General features: G+C 43.0%; 1 protein-coding gene across 1 annotated transcript in view; it reads left to right on the top strand.

Annotated features, from left to right (window-relative positions):
- Positions 1-20,451, top strand: part of AKAP19 (A-kinase anchoring protein 19) — a 144,947-nt gene that overhangs the window by 34,777 nt on the left and 89,719 nt on the right. The window lies entirely within an intron of this gene.

Below are 20,451 nucleotides of genomic sequence, written 5' to 3'. Positions count from 1 at the left end.
GTTTTCTAGTGTTATTGCTAAATCATCAGCATTTGCTTGCAGCTTAAATTCTTCTCCCCTGATTCTGAGACCCTTAATTCCAGCATTACCTCTTATTTGTCTATTTTGAATCTCTAATGTTAGAATAAATAATAACAGAGAAACTGGACAACCTTGCCTTGTGCCTTGTTCAATTTGAATATTTTCAGTTAATTGACCATTGATTATAATCTTGGTCTTCTGTTTAGCATATATTGCTTTAATTGTTTGTAGAAAAATTCCTTCTGCTCCCATCTTTTTTAATTGCAGCAACGTAAACTCCCAATCGACATTATCAATGGCCTTTTCTGCATCTAAAAATATTAACATCATTTGCTTTTCTGGATGTGTTTCATAATATTCGAAAATGTTTATTATTGATCTTACATTTGATGATAGTTTCCTTTTTGGGATGAAACCTGTTTGATCTTTGTGTATCATTTCCTTAAGTGCCTCCTTTAGCCTTGTTGCCCAAATGGTTGTATATATCTTATAATCATTCAAGAGAGAGATTGGTCTGTAATTCTTGATTTGTTTTTCCCCCATCTTCGCTTTGTATATTAAGGAGATATGTGTCTCTTTCCATGAATCCGGGATTTCCCCTCTATTTTCAATGTCTTCTATTAATTTCTTGAAGTGTGGACTTAAAGTTTCTTCAAATGCTTTGTAATATTCAGCTGGAAGTCCATCTGGTCCATGGGCTTTCGCATTTTTTTGTTTTTCCATGCTTCTCCAATTTCACTTGCCATGATTGGTTTATTTAAGTTTTCCAATTGTTGAGAACTACCATATTTTTCGCTGCATAAGACGCACTTTTTCTTACAAAAAAGTGTGTGGAAAAGTGTGCGTCTTATGGAGTGAATACTGTAAAAGAAGCTGCTATTTGTAGACAATAGCAGACACCCCCCCAGAGCCCATGCCACTGTCATACATGGCTGGGCTCTGTACTCATTAGTAGCGCTGGTCCTACAGGGCATCCGTAGCAGCCCTGCAGGACCAGCACTGCTTACTGGACAGACGGATCATGTGACCAGCCAGACACCAAGGGAAGCAGAGAGGGAAGAGAGTGCCATGGGGGAAGGGAGAAGATTCATCCAGGTACCGTAAATTACATAATACAGAGGAATTCCTTGCTGGATTGCTGACTGGTGACATTAAGGGGCACATATGGATGACTGAGACATTGTTGGTGAAAAGTAGGATTTGTTTCAGTTGCTCACTGAGTGAAAGGCTTTTAGCTCTTTTGAGATTTGTCATACTATTCAAAGCAACCCACTCTACTGGTATTTTAAACCTGAATTTTGCTCAACCTGCCAAAAGGTGTCTTTCTTCATTTGATACTTTACACTGATGTATTGCGCCTTGGGGTGTCTACTTCACTCCCCTAATAGTGAACATAATTCAAAATGTATTATATAAAGTAATAGACCTCCTCACATGGGAGCACTCTGACTATAGAGATACCATACAACTTGTCCAAAGCCAATTACTTAGTCATTCTCACTGTTGCAAAGTTGCTTTCCCTTGACTTTATATCTTAAAAAGCTTCATTTCTTGGTGGGTGGCTTTTTTAAAACTTATTTTAATGCTCAGGCACATGCAGTTCTGGCAGCAAAAGCCCAGCATCCTGAGTAGGGCTTTCCAGTCTGCCTTATACTTCCTTACAACCAAGATCAATCTATTCAAGTCAGCAGCAGACTTTCAATTATCTTCTTGCAGCCCATTTGCTTTTCTAGCCCTTTTTATCATAAATAATATAATACTGTACAGAGGAATTCCTGGCTCGATTGCTGACTGGTGACATTAAGGGGCACAATATGGATGGCAATATCAATTAAGGTACACAGTATGGATGGCGTCTTATGGTCAAGTGCGTCTTATGGGTTGAAAAATATGGCAAATCTCCAATCCAGATACTGTCTTAACTGCAGAGTGTCTTTGTGTTGTTCACTATTTTATTTGTTTAACATTGAGGGAAAATATTTTTGTGCATATGTGTGAGATATATACTTATACAATATTTTAGTTATTAAATAGACAACATGTCTTATCAAATAGATGCATTTTGTTGATACAAAATATCTGAGTTGTTAACTTGTACATTGAGGTAGGAATCAGGGCAAGGATTAGATCAAACCCCTGAGCATGAGGACAAGAGTCAGAGTCTTCCACAGATACTGAAACCTCAAGGGTACAAGAAGCTGCACCCTCAGAGACAGGGAATATACCCTCTGAATCTGAAAGGCTGTGTCTTTTCTTAGCCAGGAGCAGTTCCTGGTACAAAATAGGCATGAATCCATAGGATGTGCATGGCTACAAGAAAGGAGTCCTCTGGATTAGAGGGCTTCTCAGGAGTAAGGAATTTACTTGAGTGCAGAATCACTTTCTCTGGGAGCGTAAATATTGAATTGCATGTGCAAGAGTAATGGGTGGGATTCAACTGATTCAGCTGTATAAAAGCCTTACTTCTGACCAGGTCAAGCTGCTAAGGTGTGGAGTCATTGATTAGTCAGTCTAGCCTTGTAAATCCATGTTTCTGATAACTTCCTTTTTGGTGCCTCTAACCTTGGTCTGCATTTTGTTTTTATTGTGGAACTTTCTTTGTCAGTTATGCTCATATTTTGACTTTGAATTGCCTCACTTTGCCTCTGTATCTGTTGTAGCTGAGAGTAACTTGCTGCCGGGTAAAATGTGGCTGTTTGATCTTCTCTTTGCTTACAAACCCTCCTGTTAGATCTTTTTGCATGTTGCTCACATGGAATCAATCCTTAAACCAGTCTGACAGTGGGTAACTGTGCCCCTCCGAGTGTTTCTGGACTTCCATCAGTCCCAGTCAGGAAAGCCAACAGTGAGACATTGTGGAAGTTATAGTTCAACAAAATCTTAGTGGCCAGAAATGGTTACGCTTGTGTACATAATATATAATATTGGTTTACTATTTTGAATAACTTGGCTGGCATCTAAAATCCTCTGTTCTCTTTTCTGTTTTGAGAAGATACAGACTGTTAGATTAAGTAGTTTATGGATTTTTTTTCTTAAGAAGAGTCATGCTTGTGCTTGCAAGTGCAGTGATAAATATCTACTGGTATTGTACATTGACATATACTTATACAGAACTAGAACCTTACTCTCTGTCATGTAGGGTTACCTAGTAGGAAAGGAATTGCTAACAGTTGTGTTCAAAGCTATGAGTTGCTGTGCATAGGATCTGAGGATTTTTTAGAAAAATGAAGCATGAATCTGCTAAATGCTAGATCAATAAACGGTAAAATAACAGCCATCCAGGACTTGATCCATGCCAACCTGGCTTGCATTACAGAGACTTGATTGGATAAGGCTTGGGGGTATTAATCCCACTAGGTTTTGCCCTCCAGGCTTCTCTGGGCAGCAGAAGGCAAGACCTGACAGTGAGGAGGTAGAGTTGCAGTGGTCTAACACGATCCCATCCCCCCTTGCCCCATTACCAGGTGACATGTCCTCCAATTTTTGAGGTTTAGATATGTGAATTTAGAAGTGGAAGCTCAGGACAGAATAGGGATTCTTTTGGTGTACTATCCACCCCACTGCTTAACAGTCTGAACTATCTGAGTCGGAGGTGGTGTTGGCGTTCCTCCAGTTTGTTGTGCTGGGGAACTTCAATGTGCATGCCAAGATAGCTTTGTCAGGAGTGGTTCAGGACTTCATGTCCTCCATGATGACCATGGGTCTGACACAAATAGTATCTGGCCCTACCCATACTGAAAGGATGCACTTTAGACCTGGTTTTCTGTACTAGGGTAGATGTTGGTAATCTGAATCTGGAGGAACTCTCTGCCATTCCATTGTCATGTACAGATCATTAGTGGGGTTTAGACTCACTGGCTCAGCGACCTGTTACGTGCAGACCACACTTTGGAGAATTGTGTGACATTTTGCAGCAAAACTGCTCAGACCCACTCTGACTTGGATGCTGTAGTTAATACAAGTCCTGTGAATGTAACTATGGTCCCTGCTTGTTTTGTGTTAATGGATAAGTTTCAGGTTTTTTAGCCTGATAATGTGGACAGGACCCTTGGAGACGTGAAGGCTACCACATGTATTTTGGACCATTGCTCTTCCAGTGTATAACAGCTGCCAGAAAGGGACTCTGAGTGGATAGGAAGAGTGGTGACTGCCTCCTTACAGCAGGTTAGGATCCCAGCATGTTTCAAGGAGGTAGTAGTAAGACCATTGTTGAAAAAGTCATCCTTGGATCACATGGCATTGGATAATGACCAGCCAGTCTCTAATGTTTCATTCTTGGACAAGGTGGTAGGCTGTGACCTCTTAGCTCCAGGGGCTCCTGGATGAAACATTATCTAGATTCATTTCAGTCTGGTTTCAGGCCTAGTTATGAGATGGAGACTGCTTTGGTTGCCTTAATGATGTCTGATGCCAGGAATTGGACAAAGAGAGCATGTTCCTGTTAGTCTTTCTGGACCATCTCTCTGGGATGGAGGCAGTGTTTTACAATGGATTGGGTCCTACCTGGAGGGGAGAACTCAGAAGGTAGCGCTGAGTGAATTCAGTTCAATGCCATGACTGTTGGCCTGTGGGGTCCCTCAGGGTTCTGTTTTGTCCCCTATGCAATTTAACGTCTACATGAAACTACTGGGAGAGGTTGTCCAGAGTTTGTGGGTAGAGTTTACTAGTATGCGGATGATATCCAACTTTATCTCTCCTTTCCATCTAAATCCAAGGAAGCTGTTAGTTCTAGATCAATGTCTGTTTTCAGTAATGCACTAGATGAGGGTGAATAAACTGAAACTTAATCCAGATAAGGCAGAGATGCTCCTGGTTAGTCAAAAGGCACATAAAGAAATAGAGATGCAGCCTGTGCTGGATGGGGTTACACTCCCCCTGAAAACACAGGTGCCCAGCCTGGATGTAACTCTGAATTTGTCTTTGAGCCGGGCTACCAAGCTTCAGAGGTGGCCAGGAGTGCATTTGTCCAAATAAAACTGATGCACCAGCTGTGTTTATTCTCGGAGAGGTCTGACCTGGCCATGGTGACACATGCCTTAGTTACATCCCAGCTGGATTACTATAACTCAGTCTGTGTGAGACTGCCTTTGGAAGGTGTTCAGAAACTCTAGCAGGTCCAAAATGCTGCAGCCAGGTTGTTGACTGGGGCTGGTTGCATGGGTCACACAATCCCCTATTACAGCAAGTCCACTGGCTACTGATCTCTTTCTGGGTACAATTCGAAGTCATGGTGCTCACTTATAAAGGCCTAAATGGCTTGGGTCCAAGTTGTCTCAAATACCACATTTCCCCTTATGAGCTTGCCCAGATGTTAAGATAATCAGGGGGGCCTTTCACTTCTCAGTCCCACCATCCTCACAGGTCCATTTTGTGCAGACACAGGAGAGGGTCTTCTCTGCAGCTGCTCTCAAACTCTGGAATTCCCTCTCAATGGAGGCCAGACTGGCCCCATCTTTGCTGTCCTCCTGCAAGCAGGCAAAGACCTTTCTTTTCAGGCAGGCTTTCCCTTTGTGACTGGCTGGTAGGTGTTCTTCACTAAGTTTTAAAATGGGATGGTTTGTAATTTTGTTGTTTTTAAATCTCTTTTAATAATTTCATCTAACATTTTAATATAATATCTATTTAATTCTTTTTCATACATGTATAATTTACTATTTTTAGCTTCTATATATTGTCTTTTTTAGAGATGTAGACGACCTTGGATCTTTTTTCTAGAGAAAAGCAGAGTAAAATATGTGAAATAAATAAATGGCTGTTCTAAAGGCCATGTTTTTTCTTTGCAACATTGTTCGATTTATGAAAGCAAAAGTGATTTATTTCTGTCATAAGCAGGATGAGTAAAAGTGATAGATTTTTATAAATTATTTTTAAAGAAGTGTAGGTTATCTAGAAGCTGCAATATTAAAACACAAGCAGCATTTAGGAAGTTAAACTTATGAATCAGTGAATGCAGAAATATTTCATCTATGGCATACACTATTAAGGTCCAGAGGATAATAATTAATTAGTAATATATAGCATGTGCAACTTTTCTCAGCACTGGCTATCAATGAAACCCTTTCTATTTTAAATGTTTGCATAGATGGCCTTATTTCTGCATTCAATACTTGATATAGCTCTGCTAACATTAGAACCACAATTGCAGTATGATCCTCTGGGCAGCTGGCAATACTCTGATGCTTTTGGATAGTGACATAAAAGGGAAGGAGGCATATCTTCTTACAGTGTGCATGTGTAACTCCAATTAGTGTTAGTAGGAGTTACGTGCTCACATTGAGAGGAAAGCATATCCTTGAAATATGTAACTATATTTACAATTGGGAAATAAATACACCCTACTGGCACTGTATATTACTTTTAGTGTAAACATCTGTTCTCAAAGGGAAAAATGAACTCTTACTATTTCCTTACTCTTATCTGATATTCTTTCCCCCTTAAATTTTATAAAAATCATGGAGTATGTGGAAATGCCACTTTTTGATACTTTAAAATTTATCCATAGTATAAAGAATTCACTGAGGAGAAGAAAGGAATATATTTCTAGGAGTTCTGTGTTATTAATAAATGCTTATCGTTACTTATGGTTGAGTGCTATCCAACAAGCATCTCTCCTGAATGGAATGGTATTCATCAGCAGAACAGGGCCTACCTCTGTTGCCTTTTCTCCCAAATTCTGCTGCAGTCACAGAACTCTCTGAAATAGGAGGGAGGCAGAAAAAAAGGAGGAAAGGAAGAGAAAATTCCACATACAACATGAGTGAAGTCTGCTCATGCAATAGGTGAAGAGTCACAATGTTTCTTCAGTATTTTGCAACTCTCAGGTTCAGTATACAGTGGTGCCTTGACTTACAACCATAATCCATTCCAGAAGATGGTTGTAAGTCGAATCAGCATTTCCCATTGAAATGCACTGAAACCCATTTAATCCGTTCCGGCTGTTTTTGGTTGTACAGTGGTGCCTCACAAGACGATTGCCTCGCGGGATGAAAAACCCGCAAGATGATTGGTTTTTGCAATCGCTATGGTGCTTCTCAAGATGGTTTCTTCTATGACATGCTTCACAAGACTTTTTTCTATACTGATGCCTCGCAAGATGAATAAATTTTATTCGTCTTGCGAGGTTCCCATAGGAAACCTTGCAAGATGATTTTTTCACAAGACAGTGATTCTCGTGGAACGAATTACAATTGTCTTGCGAGGCACCACTGTATATAGAGGCGTTGGTTGCAAGTCGAAGCATTCGTTCCCATAGGAACTATTAATTAACTATTAATTAAAATACAATTAAAATATGTACTAAAAATTGCCATCAGGACCCACAGTTGATATCATTTCAATTAAAAGCCTTCTGGAACAGGAAGGTTTTGACCTCGCGCTGAAATGTCATCAGCGTCGGCACCAGAAAAGACCCTTTGTCTATAAGCCATCCCTCTTACCTCCTCGAGGGAAAGCTCTTTCAAAAGGGCCCCCTGGCTAGATCTTAACTGCTGGGTAGGTTCATATGGAAGGAGGCAGTCCTTCAGGTCTCCAGGGCCCAAGCCATTTAGGGCTTTATACGTCAAAACAATCACTTTGAATTGGGCCTGGGCAGCAACTGGTAGCCAATGTAATTTAAACAGAATCAACAGAGTTTCAACAAAAAAGAAGAAAGTTTAAAACTGAATAAAGCTTGGCTTCCAGCACTGAAAAATACAGCCTGCAAAAGGTCACGAACTCTACCCATCCACAAGGACTGGTGATCACTATACACAAAGGACCAGCTAGGGACACCCATCAAGCACAGTGACAGATAATCTCTCCTCCTTATCACAACAATAGACACACACAAAAAAACACTGACCACCATTATCATCCATCTCCTGAATAGGACAAAAGCTGAACTCACAGGTATAAATACTCAACTCTCCAACTAATTGCACCAGAGCACAGTGTGCTACTCCTGTCCTCTGAAGATGCTGGCCACAGAGACTGGCAAAACATTAGGAAGAACATCCTTCAGAACACAGTCAAAGAACCTAAAAAAAAACCACAACAACCATTAGATCCTGGCCATGAAAGCCTTCGCGAATACATTAAACAGAATCGGCTTGATATGTCCCCTAGTCGCCCCACCACTCACCAGCCGTGCAGCTGGATTCTGGATCAGTTGCAGTCGCCGGACTGTCTTCAAAGGCAGCCCCACGTAGAGCGCATTGTGATAATCTATACGAGATGTTACCAGTGTGTGTGTAACTGTCATGAGACTCTGCTCGTCCAAGTAGGGCCGTAGCTGGTATAATTTCCGCAACTAAAGGAAGACACCCCAGCCACCGAGTCTGCCTGGGCTTCCAGAGTTAGACTGGGGTCCAGGAGCACCCCCAGGCTGCAGACCCTGTTCCTTAGGGGGAGTGTAACCCCATTCAGGGCAGGGAAATGGCCCTCCAGCCTGTCCAACGAAGCACCCACTAACAGCACTTCCATATTGTTTGGATTGAGTTTCAATTTACAGTGGTGCCTCGCACAACGAGCGCCCCGTAGAGCGATGAATTCGCTCTACGGTGACGCTTTTGCGATCGCTAATGCGATCGCAGAGCGATGGCCCCAATGGGAAAAAATCGCAGAGCGAAGGTCGGTAAGCGGTTCGCTTACCGACCTTCGCTTTGCGACCCGCCGATCAGCTGTTCTGTGGCTTCAAAATGGCCGCCGGAACAGCCGAAAGGGCCGGGGGGCAGCGTTTTCGCACCCTTGGTAAGCAAGGGGAGGGCGCGAAAACGCTGCCAGAACAGCCGAAATGGCTGCGCGCAGCGTTTTCGCGCCCTCCCCTCGCTTACCAAGGGCACGAAAACGCTGCGGCCGGCCGTTTCGGCTGTTCCGGTGGCCATTTTGGACCTGCCGGACAGCTGATCGCAGCCATTTTCGCGCCCTCGTAAAGCGAGGGGAGGGCGCGAAAATGGCTGCCGGCCATAGAGGAACATCGCACAACGGTGAGTATTCGGCCGAATTGGAATGCATTAAACGCTGTTTAATGCATTCCAGTGGCTTTTTACTTTCCGTTGAGCGATGTTTCACACAGCGAGGGTTAATCCGGGACGGATTAACCTCGTTGTGCGAGGCACCACTGTATTAATCCTCATCCAGTCCATTATCAGGTCCAGACACGAGTTCAGCACAGAAACCGCCTCACCTGGATAGGTGGAAAACGAGAGGTAGAGCTGAGTATCGTCAGCATATTGCTGACTCCTCGGCCCAAACCTCCTGATGACCTCCCCCAGCGGTTTCATGTAGATGTTGAACAGCATGGAGGACAGTATCGTGCCCTGAGGAACTCCATGACATAAACGCCATGGGACAGAGCAACTGTCCCCCAGCACCACCCTCTGGACACGGTCAGCCAGGAAGGAGCGGAACCATCGTAAAACTCCCAACCCAGCCAGCCTATCCAGAAGGACACCAGGGTCGATGGTGTCGAAAGCTGCTGAGAAGTCCAGGAGTATCAACAGGGTCACACTCCCCCTGTCTCTCTCCCAGCAAAGGTCATCATACAGGGCGACCAAGGCAGTCTCCGTACCAAAACCCGGCCTGAAACCCGATTGAAATGGATCCAGAAAATCCGTTTTTATCCAGCAGCACTTGGAGTTCCCAGCCACAACCAACACTTTGCCCAAATCGGTAGTTAACCACAAGCTTTGGGTCCAGGTTAGGCTTTTTAAGGAGTTGCCATATGACTCCCTCTCTCAAAGAGGCGTTCATGGCCTCCTGGAACCAGGTGCCAACCGCCCTGGCAGATCTTCCAGTTAGCCAAGATGGGCAAGGGTTGAGCGGAGTGGTGGTAGAATAGATCAGTGGCTCTTAACCTTTGTTACTCAGATGTTTTTGAACTGCAACTCCCAGAAACCCCAGCCAGCACAGTTGGTGGTGAGGGCTTCTGCGAGTTGCAGTCCAAAACCCCTGGGTAACCCAAGGTTAAGAACCAGTGGAATAGACAGATCCAAGCACCATGTCCACATCCTCAGGTCTCAACAATTGAAACTCATCCATTAATATTTGACCTAAGCACGGCACACTGGAGACATCCTCTGATTCTGCAGTAATGGTGGAGTTCAACCCACTACGAATCTGAGCGATTTCCCCCTCAAAATGAATGGCAAACTCATCATAGCGAGCTGATAAGCAGTCCAGCACCTCCACCAATTTCCTGGCTGAAGAAGATCTCAGACCACCCGAAATAGCTCTGCTGGACGACATTCTGAGGAAGCAATACGGCTGGAGAAATTTTGTCATTTCGCCAGCTGTATTGCCACAAAATAGGCCTGATTATGGGATCTAAGTTGTGTTCAATCGGACTCCCAGCGGGGTTTCCTCCACCTGCGCTCCAGCTGTCTCCCCTCTTGCTTCATCGCCCGCAGTTCAAAAGTATACCAAGGAGCTGTCTGGGCTTTGCGTGCAGGGAGAAGGCGCTGAGATGCAATCGTGTCAACCGCCCGGGTCATCTCCCTATTCCATAGGGTGACCTGAGCTTTGACAGGAGTGCTGACCATATCAGATGGATAATCCCCCAGAGCATTCAGGAAACCATCCATTAGTCTCCGAGAGCAGATCATCTTAATAGATCCCCCACCCTTGCAGAGGGGAGAAGAAGCTAATAGAGTAAACTTGAACAGGAAGTGGTCTGACTATGACAATGGGGTCACAACCAGCCCCTCCACATCCAAACCACCACCTACCAGTCCCGTTGAGAAAACCAGGTCCAAGGTATAGCCCTTCTCATGTGTCGGGCCAATGACATATTGAGACAGCCCCTTGGTTGTCATGGCTGCCATGAAGTCCTGGGCTGCCCCAGTCAAGGCAGCCTTGGCATGGATGTTGAGGTACCCCAGCACCAACAGCCTCTGAGTCCTCAACACCAGGTCCAAGACTACCTCCGTCAGCTCAGGCAGGGAGATTGTTGGTACGCAGCAGGGTGGGCGGTACACCAACAGAATCCCTAATCTGTCTTGAAAGCCCAACACACAATACAAGCCCTCAAGACCTCCTCTCAAACAGATAGGAAGCCTGGTCAAAGAGATAGAACTCCTATAGACTATAGCAACTCCCCCTCCCCGACCCTCCAAGTGGTGCTGGACCGAATACCCAGGTGGACACAGCTGGGAGGGGGAACACCACTTTCCTCTCCCACCCAGGTCTCAGTAATGCATGCCAGGTCAGCACCCTCATCCAGAATTACATCATGGATGAGGGCAGTCTTATTTTGTACTGACCTGACATTCATCAACAGCACCGTGTGACTCAAGGGTTTGCTGATATGGTCACCTGATACCATCTGGTTGGGGGTAGGACTAGAAGAGGGGATAGATGTAAGATATTTAACCTCTCTTCTCCTATGTGGCATGTTCTACCCCCACCTCCATTCCTTCCCCTACCCAGCACCACCTCAATGGCTGCCCCCTCCAATCCAACCTAAGATGACTTAGGTTACAAAAAGGACGGGAAAGGAGGGAGGGAGGGAAGGAACAATGGGGAAAAGAGAAAAGAAAGAAGGTTATCATTGGGGCACACAGACCCCTCAGACAAAGGTTTGTGCTGTTAAGCACAAAAAGAGAGAAGATAAAGAGAGAGAAGACAATGGGGCAGGGAGAGAGTTTGGAGTCTAAAATACCTTTTAAACAAAACATTTTTAAAACCAAGCACCTTTTAAACAAAAGACATTTAAAACCAAACCAAGCACATTTTAAACAAAACACATTTTAAACAAAACACTTTTAAACAAAAGACATTTAAACCAAACCAAGCACCTTTTAAACAAAACACATTTAAACCAAGCCAAACACCTTTTAAACAAAACACATTTTAAAACCAAACACCATTTAAACCAAACACATTTTAAACACACCCACCAACACCTTGTTCCATCAAACAGATCCTTCCAGCACAAAAAGAGAGCAAGAGAGAGAGAGAGAGAGAGAGAGAGAGAGAGAGAGAGAGAGAGAAGAAAATTGGGGGGGGGGAGAGACTTGAGTCTAAACCCCATTTTACACCATGGTTTTAAAACAAAAAGACTTATGAGTCTAAACTCCATTTTACAGCATGCTAGCCACCACAGACCCTCACAGATAATTTTCTGATTTTAACACAAAAATACTTTGGAATCACATTTTAAACCCACACATTTTAAAACAAGAGAGAGGTCACAGTACACAAACCCTAGGAGCCACAGAATGCAAAAATAAATAAATAAATTTAACATTTTAAAATTACAATCTAATTTTCACATTTAATTTTAATTTAATGTTACAGTCTACTTTTCACATTTTAAATCCACACTGCAAGACCCATCACAGCACAGAAACATAATGCCCCCATCCCAGTCTCTCTGTTTTAAAAAAAGTCAAAAATCCAAAAAGCAACCAACCCCCCCCAGACCCATCACAGCACAGAAACATAACCCCCCCAGCTCAAAGCCACGCTGCAAAAACACCCAGAACAGTTTTTAAAAAGCAGAAAACAGCACTTTACCTTCCTGCAAATGCATACACGCTCACTCCAAAGCAGAAGGAGGCAGTTCCGAAGCCGACAACACACACTCTCTAACTGCTGGGGCGAAAAAGCTACAAAGAAGCAGCCTCGTCGCCACCTACTGTTATACATTTGAATTTCCCACCTTTCCCCCCTGCCCTTTTCTGTTCATAAGTGGAAGTTCCAGTCGCAAGTAAAAGCAAATTTTGCGACCGGAGCTGGTCGTAACTCGAAATGGTCGTAAGTAGGGATGTTTGTAAGTCGAGGCACCACTGTACAGTAAAGATTGTTCCCTAACCTGTTCGACTTTTACAACTGCCATATCCAAGAAAATAATTTACTACATACTGTTTCTTTTTCTCTATGCCATGTAATATTCATTTTGCTTTTCATAATATAAACTCTAGAGAAAAATAATTTAAGCATTATGTTTAATGCTTTCTGCATTCATATTTCCCATGTAGCTCTAGCATACAAGAAAACTTTAATTAGGTAAGGTTGAAAAGGGTAGGGAGAAGGCAGTTGACTGAAGAGAAGTCATGGCAAAGGGACTAAAGAAAGAAGAGGTGCAAAAAGCAGTTTGCCTGAGAAAGTTCACCAAGTAAGGTTGGTGTGGGTGTGAGGAAAGAGAAACTGTTTCAGAAAAGCAGGAGAGAGAGGTCATGGAATGAAGAGTCAACTAATGTCTGGGGCAGGGAAGCAAAGGATTCAAGACAGGGAGAAATGGAGGAAGCAGAAGTACATCTCATTTTTTAATTTGGGAAATTGCAGGATAGCTCTCAGTTATTTGGTATCTAGAAACATTGGCTCAGTTCAGATATAAAGACAAGCTATGGTCAGCAGAAAGCCTTAGGCTTGTGTTTTCCCATCTTTTTCCTGTTATTTTATATACAAGGTGGGAGGCAGATTAAAAACTGTTGCCATCTGATTTGTAATAAATTATAATAGCTGAAATCCTGTTGTTTAGATACGCCTGCAGAAGTCAGATAGTGTAACAGCAAGTTGTCACTGCTGATTAATGAGTACCTGCTTGGATTTTTCAGGTATGTTGCAACACATTGAACTGGCATGCACCTGAAAATCTAAATAGGAATGTGATCCCTGATGGCTCTGGCCTAGTTGGCTGATAGACCCTCCTTACTCACCTGATCCATAGATTCAATAATGGCTGTTTCTAAAACCACACAATTTATTCTAACTGTGATTGGGTTTACAACTAAATGTGTTTTGCCTGATAGGTGTTTGTTTATATGGAATAGATGCCACACTGGCCCAAACCTTGGCCTGCAAAACTGAGGGCTGGTACTCCTGCAGTGTCTGCAGGATAAGTTTGAAATTTTACCCTGTTCTGCCTGGGGAAGATGCTGGCACTGTTTCTGGTGTTTTCTTTTCCAGTATTCGAGCTTGGTCATTGTTGCCTACCCAATCCTGAACTCTTCCTGTCCACGTGGCGTCTGTTTTTGGCCCCTTTCACCCCAGTTTGAGGGTGGAGAGGAGGCTGGGAAGTTACGTGCTTTTCTCCTTCCACTTTGGTGCCTTCAACTGCACCAGGAACTCTGTCCAGGGATCCTCTTTAATTATGTAGTCCTACTTGTTAGGGAATACTGGGTCCTCTTCTCCTTTCTCCTCTGCTTGGTAGACCTCCCAACATTCTTGGGTGTTACCACAAGCAATCTCTCTTCCCCTTCTTCTACCTGTTCCATCTGAACCCCCAGATCCAAACTCTCTCATTTCTCCTTCAGCTTCAGAGTGCTCTTCACTACCTCCAGTGCCTCCTTTCTGTCTTTTAGTTTCCATTAATCCCCTGCTTCCTGTCCCCCCTCCAGGAGTCACCCCTGATAAGATTAGTTATTATATCCCCTGCAGGCAGCACCTCAGGTTATGTCTCACTGTCCCAGGCACAAGGATCTCCTAGTATGGGTTCTTCACTCTTGGGGTATGGCTTAACCCCTCTGGTACTTAGGCTACTGTGAGGCTGGCTACTCCTTCCTGCCCCTGGCCTTGGGCTTAGATGGCACACCAACAAAGGCAATTTTGCTGAGGTCTCACTCACAGGGGACTTTTTATATCAACAGTGGGAAGCCACTGAGTGTGTTTTGCACTCTGTAGATGTAAATAACCAGCAGGAATTTGGCCAACATGTTTTTAAGTCTGAAGTACGGATGAAGCCATCAAGCTATAGCATGCCACCAGCTAGATGTGAAGCTATCTCATCTTCCTTCATGCACAGAGAAAGAAAGACAGGACAGATACATATGCCCGAGGATTACTCATTCTTCAGATCAGTAGAATACAGGATTCTCTGAATGCTGCCAGCCCTTATGACAGAAGTACAGGCACCCCTGACAACTTAATGCTACTGGAAATTTTAAGTTGAGGAGACTGTCTGAATTATAGCCCTGTGCAGGATGGCTCATCCAGGTCATTTATGAAGATGTTGAAGAGTGCTGGGCCCAAGACAGAACCTTGGGGGACTCCACTACACACTTTCCTCCATGTAGATGTGGTTCCATTGAGGACCACAGGTTGAGTGCAGTTGGTCAGCCAGAGGCAAATCCATCTGGCAATTGCGCTGTCTGTCCCACTTTGTTCTAGCTTACACAGAAGTAGGTTGTGGTCTACCTTATCAAATGCCTTATTGAAGTCTAAGTATACTATTTCCACTGCGTTTCCTTGGTCCACTAATTTAGTTACTTTATCAAAGAAGGTAATATGATTTGTTTGGCATGACCTGTTCTTAACAAACCCATGCTGGCTTCTAATAATCACCTTGTTATTTTCTAGGTGCTCACAAATTGGCTGCTTGATTTTTTTTCCAGGATTTTCCCAGGTATTGATGTCAAGCTGATTAGTCTGGATCCACTTTTTTCCCTTTTTGAAGATTGGAACCACATCAGCTCTTTTCCAGTCCTCTGGCAGTTTGCCTATGGTCCAGGACCTCTCAAAGATTTAATTCAGTGGTTCTGAGATGACATCTGCCAGTTCTTTTAGTACCCTAGGATGTAAAAACCATCCAGTCCATGAGACTTGAACTTATTCAAAGCAGCTAGGTGTTCTTTTACCACTTCCTATTTTACCTATTCTGACCTGCTTCCCTCTCCTTATTTATTTGTTTATTTGATTGATTGATTGATTGATTGATTGATTGATTGATTGATTGATTGATTGATTGATTGATTGATTGATTTATTTATTTATTTATTTATTTATTTATTTATTTATTTATTTATTTATTTATTTATTTATTTATTTATTTCTATCCTGCCCATCTAGACCAAAGGTCTATTCTGGCGGTTTACAAATTTAAAAACAATAAAACCAATAAACATATACTATAGATCCAAGGTGGCGAAAGTACAAGAAATTAAGATACGGCAGGAGGGAAAGCCTGCCCAAATAGCCAGGTTTTAAGTTTGTTCCTGAAAACACCCAGAGAGGGAGCCAGGAGGATCTCCACTGGCAAGTTGTTCCAAAGGCGAGGGGCCACTGCTGAGAAGGCCGGTTTCTCGTTCTTTCCTTCCAGACCTCCCTCAGCCACCCGGCCTGGCTAAAAAGAGTGACTCTGGCAGAACTGGGTGGGAGAAGGCGCTCTGCCAGATATCGAGGTCCTAAACCATTTAGGCCTTTATATGTAATCGTAAGAACTTTACAATCAACACGGAAACGAATGGGCAGCCAATGACAGGTGGCCCATGTCGGGGAAATATGTTGGTACCTTTTCACCCCTGTAGGAAGTCTGGCTGCCGCATTTTGTACAATCTGAAGTTTCCATGTCACTCTCAAAGGCAGCCCCACGTAGAGCGCATTACAGTAGTCTAATCCTGAGACTACAAGCGCATGGACCAAAGTGGTGAGTGCCCCCACATCAAGAAAGGAACACAGCTGGGCAATCTGCCAAAGGTGGAAATGTGCAGAACGGACCACTGATGACACCTGGGTCTCCATGGTGAGCGCCGGGTCCAGATGTATACCCAAACTGTGAACCTCACTCTTGGTGGTGAGCGTCACCCCCCCCCCAAAGGAAAGAGAGTTTCCCAGACCACTGATATCTGGAACACCACACTCCTGTCTCCCACAGTGCTGCTTTTGACAGGGTGGACCAATTTTTCCTTTTGCATAAATACAGATGCAAAAAAAAAAAAAAAAGAATTAAGCAGTTCCGATGCCTGTTGCCTGTCACCTTCTTGTCATCTTCTCCCACTAGTGGACCAACCATTTCCTTTACTTTCCTCTTGCTTCTTACGTTGTTGAAAGAAACTTTGTTGTTATTTTTGGCATGTGTTGCAAGTCTTAGTTCATTCTGAGCCTTAGCCTTCCTGACTCCATCCTTGCAGATTCAAGCTATTTGATGGTATTCTGTTCTAGTTATGAGCCTCCTTTCCAGTTTTTTTTAGTTATCTTTTTTGTCCCTTAGCTTGTCAGAGAGCTCTGTGTGCATCCACACCGGCCTTGTCAGATGTCTCTTGTTTTTCTTTCTCTGTGGTATTGTTTTGGTTTGGGCCTTTATTATCTCGCCTTTCAGGGTTTCCCAGACATCCTGAACTGTTTTAAGAGAGATTACTTTAACAAACTAAGAGATGTGATAGGAAGGATTGATTCCATGGATAGAAATCCTAAAGGATTTCTATCCGTGGAATCAATCCTTCCTATTACATCTCTTAGTTTGTTAAAGTCATCTCTCTTAAAATCTAGACCATTAGTCTGACTTCGTACAGTTACCCTTGCCTGCATGATGGTGGATTCTAATATGACATGGTTGCTTTCTCCTAAAATTCCTACAATTTCCACTCCCTCAACTATTTCCTCCCTATTAGTAAGTATTAAGTCCAGTATGGCTGACCCTCTAGTTCCCCTCCTCCACTTTTTGGATGATAAAGTTGTCAGCCAGGCATGTCAGGAACCTGTTGGATCTTCCACTTGCTGCAGAGTTGGTTTCCCAGTTGATATCCTGGTAGTTAAAGTAGATTACATTTATCACTTTTTCCAGCTAAAGACCACATTTATTGCTACATTATCCATATAGATTTTCCCTCTCCACTCAGCTAGGCATATTGTTTGATATTATCAGTAACAGAATTCCTGCAAATCTAGTTGATTAAAAAAATGTCAAGAAAAATGGGAAGCAGTCAGATGAGTTAACCATTTGTGTAAGTTTAGCAATAGAATAAGGAGGTCAGAGCAGTCAGTCCTCTTCTGTCAAAAAAATGAAGTAAAATGTGAAAGCCACCTGAACAATACCAGTCTAAAGCCAGCAGGACTGGCAGTACTATCCACTGTATTTTACAGTGCCATGCATATGACAGCCTGGTGGAGGGCAGACATCACAGAAGTCTGCTAGAGGAAATTAGTTGCTTCCTAAGGAAAAACCCATCCCTTGAGCCTGAGATTGCTGATCTACAGTTGCCGAGAGGAACTTTTAAAATGTAAGAGGCATATTGCTCCAAGGTCAACAGGACCTCTGTTGTCACAGATTGTGAAGATTAGGGACATCCAATTTACCCTAAGGCAACAGGGAAATGGTCCTTAAGAAAGGTAGTGAACTAATATTTTCCAGTGCAGAAGACATACCTTAGAAAGAAAAGGAAGGAGAGCTTTGAGTAGTCAACAACATCATTATCGGTTGAGGTTCAGCTCTCACTATTCTGTGGAGGGGAGGGGTACTTTTTCTGTTAGGGAAAGGATTAAGAGAAAGTCAAAGAATTAAGTAGTCAAGCACTGAGAGAGCTGAGAGGGAAAAAAATCTAAGACATGCATTTTAAAGTCAGTACTGAGAGGATGAGGGGGGAAAGTGCCATTATAAGCATAGGTTAAGAAGCATAAAAAGATATATGTGAGCTTTTACTTCTTTTTAATGCATAAATCCCCCAATTCAGTTCAGGTACTAATTCAGCTCCCCTGAATTCATTATGACTTCATATTGTTCTGTCTCCCTCTGCCCCCATCCAGGCCATATTCACTATGACAATTCAGGTTTTAAACACTCAGAAGAGCTCCTAAACAAGTGACTGTTACTTTGGTGTTTTTTACAGTGTCATGAAACAGAAAAGCAAAGCAAAAAAATAAAAAAATAAAAAAAAAAATTAGGCATCCTTTCTATTGAAGTTTAGAGTGACAGGGGAAAAGGGCTCCCCACAAACCAACAGATAGAGAGAAGTGGACCAAACAACAATAAGTTATTGTGCTACACTTTTCCTTTGTCCTTGCCAAGGGAAAAAATAGTGTACTGCGATACGAACAGAATTTTGCAGTCACATCCATGTATGCAAAGAAAGAGTTGGTTCCCAATGGGATTTGCTAATTTGGATTTCTACTTTTTGACTGATAATTACCTCACCTGTTCTAATCATTACTTCACCAGTGCTTGGGAACTCCAGATATATTTTAAAGAAAAACTGTGATTTCTCAGTGCTTGCTTATGGGGGAAGGGGAGGTTAAGGGTGAACAATACTACATGAAGCTACTTCTTCAGGTCAAGTAAACACAAGCATACAAACAGCATGCATTTGTATTTGTATATATCACACACACACACACACACACACACACACACACACACAACACACACACACACACACACACACACACACACACACACACACACACACACACACAGAGTTCTGAATGTAAATTTAACTCATAAAAAACCTTCAGTTTATGAATGTGGCCTATTGTGCTTCTGTCTCTGCTGTTCAGAACTGCAAGAAATGGCCCAATATTGTTACACCATATCATGCCCAAATGGCCAGCAGGAAAAAAGATGCCAAGTTTTAAATAGCCAGATGATGCCCTAAATGTGGGAAAGATGCCCCTGGCAGATTCCTGCTAACTAAATGGGTCATTTTTTCACTTTGAGGGTGTGCATGATTTTGTCTCATTGGATGGAAGTTGTGTGCACTCCACAACTGGAAAAGGAACTTTAATTAGAAGCAATCTGTTGGTGGTGATGATATTTCCCACACTATACCAGTTGAGCTCTGCAGGATGAATCTGGCCTTTTAAAAAAAAACATTGAACAGTGGAGAAAGAGTAATAGAAAGTAGCAGTACCACAACTCATAAACTGAGTTGGCACCAGCTGATGAAAACAGAAGAGACTGGCAGTTTCACTCCAGCCCCACCTGAAAACCAAGAATCTCTCTTCCACTAATAGAAACAATTCCATGGTAGAACAGTCTAATTTGATTCTGGCCAATGATACACTGTGTTCCCTCAAAAATAAGACAGGGTCTTATATTAATTTTTGCTCCCAAAAATGCATTAGGTATTATTTGTTTGTTTGTTTGTTTATTTGTTTATTTATTTAATATCCCGCCTATCTGGTCAGTTAAGACCACTCTAGATGGATTATTTTCAGGGCATGTTTTTTTTTCCATTTAAAACAATCTATATTTATTCAAAGACAGTCTTGTCATCTTCCTCTGGTTGCTGCACAATAGTGGAGGGCAGGGTTTCACTTAACTGGGGATTATTTTTTGGGTGGGGCTTATATTATGAGCATCCTGAAAAATCAAACTAGGGCTTATTTTCAGGTTAGGTCTTAATTTCGGGGAAGCAGTGTATTCTCATGGATACAGCTACATTTGTTGCAATATCAGCTACCAGAGCGTGTAGAAAATACTGTATTTTTCTGTGTATACGACCCCCCCAATGTATAAAACCACCCCCTAATGTTGACTCTTGCTGGAGACGGAGGAGCAGTTAATGGGCAACTGCTCCTCCACCTCGGTCTTTCCTGCTGCTGATGCCTCCGCTGCCCGCCCGATCACCTCCTCCAGTGCAACTGCTTTGCCTCCGCCTCCTGCTGATTCCGTTACCGGAGGGGACAAACCATGAGCCCTGGAGGAGGCAATTGGGCACCAGCAGCAGCAAGAGGCGCCCAAACACGCGTGCGACTGCTCTTTTGCCTCTGCCTCCTTCCGTGTATAAAACGACCATCAAT

Source organism: Pogona vitticeps, chromosome 1, assembly GCF_051106095.1.
Source record: "Pogona vitticeps strain Pit_001003342236 chromosome 1, PviZW2.1, whole genome shotgun sequence".
Classification (NCBI taxonomy): domain Eukaryota; kingdom Metazoa; phylum Chordata; class Lepidosauria; order Squamata; family Agamidae; genus Pogona; species Pogona vitticeps.
The sequence above is the reverse complement of the archived record's forward strand: the minus strand, read 5'-3'. Positions and strand labels throughout refer to the sequence as shown.